Below are 1,823 nucleotides of genomic sequence, written 5' to 3' on the forward strand. Positions count from 1 at the left end.
GATGACATCATTACTCTCTGATTATAGGCTGTTTATACAGATATTAATTACAGGATTTTATGCACATATGGGGTCTCGTTCATCTTTCAACATAAGTCCATTTGCGTGCAGTATTTTGCATGAAATTGCTCTGCGCATACGGCAGAACAGGACTTAGGCCAGTGAACGCAACCGCATGCAATTCATGTCGAGGGTGGAACGGGGGTGATGTAGACGGGCTGATGTAGGCAACGTACAGTAAGGGCGTGCGGAGGTCTAGCGCACGCACATGGCGCTGACTCAAGCTCTGGTCATCTCTCAGGCACGTGTTTATTAACCTTATCCCTCGCACCAGATACAGAGCAGGTGTAAGTGCCGACTGATAGTGAGGACTACACGTATGCATGCCAGAGCGTGTTTTGCAAGAGAAACCATAAAAATGCATTTTATGTACAGTACGCATTAAGAACACCCTGATTTATGTATTTCATGTAAAAAGAAAAAATGAAGAAAATCTTTTTTTTAACACACATTTTTTATTAATGATGATAGTATTAAAGGTTATAAATTAATTCTATAAAATCTTATGTTTTTTGCATGCGTTCTTTATATTGCATATATGCAAGTGCGCATCCTGCACTATGTTCTGTCTGTCTGCGTACAGCAAGTAACTTATAGGCAGAGCGCACTTATACCCAGATTCAAATGGAAGCGTTTCTTGGGATCTGTATTTAGAATAGGGACCTATATGTGTGCAAGTTACGTGACTTCTTTAAGCACAAGTTGCGATCACATTGCATTCGAAGATGAATCCGGTCCATTAACATTACTGGTGTGTCATTGAAATGTATATTTGATGTAGTCTAAAGCTTTGGTTTACAGCTGTACCTTGGTGGCTGCTTGTGGCTGTCCACGACTTCTCCTATGGCCCCGGGTCTCAGGGGATGTGACATTGGTAATAGGAGACTATAAGATCAGACGTAGTAAGATGTAAGCAGCCTCTGTAGTGATGTGAGCCAGGAGGCCGGGAATCTGGTACCGCTATGGGAGCAGTCAGGATGCTTTCTAATCACATTTTATAGATTGTAAGCCTGCGAGCCGAGCCCTCTTACCTCTCTCTGTAGTACCCAGTCTTGTTTTTATTACTGTGTTTGTTCCCTAATGCAATGCGCTACGGAACATATTACATAAATAAATGTCAATAATAATAATAATAATAATAATATTAATAACAATAATTTCATTTCAAATTGTAAATACTTATTGAAGTTATCACACGTCATCATGTAATTGTTGTCAAATAATTGAGAATTGGAAAACAATTACAAAAATTTTTGAGATGTTGCCAAAAACAATTGAAATGGATTATTACACTATTTTTTATTTAATGCTAAAAAAAAACAAAAAACGGAAAAATAATTTCCATGGCATTACAACAGTTATGTCTGAAAAAGCCAACAAATAGTTTCTTAAAAAAATGTAATCAACATGAATTAAGCGCATAGTTCTACTTCAATTTAAGGGTGAACTAAATAGAACTAATTCCATTTACATGGGTGAAGGTATCATTAGCATACTGTGCGGCCCTTCGGAGGAGTCAGGGCCCCCCCAGAATCAGGCTAGCCCCCACTGATGGATACATTAGATACAGCCAGCAGGGCATCTGGGTAAGGTACAGGTCACAGAGCAGGCTGGGTGTTTTCTGATTGGTGGAGGCTGCAGGCGAGAAGGAAAGGTGACATCTATGACACAGTAGATGCTCAGCACTCTCAGAGGCCAGACTCTGCCATTGGCTGCTGTACAGGAGACGCGCTGACAGTCTGTAGGTGGGACACTGTGTATAC

The sequence above is a fragment of the Mixophyes fleayi genome, chromosome 1 (genome assembly GCF_038048845.1).
Source record: "Mixophyes fleayi isolate aMixFle1 chromosome 1, aMixFle1.hap1, whole genome shotgun sequence".
Taxonomy (NCBI): Eukaryota; Metazoa; Chordata; class Amphibia; order Anura; family Limnodynastidae; genus Mixophyes; species Mixophyes fleayi.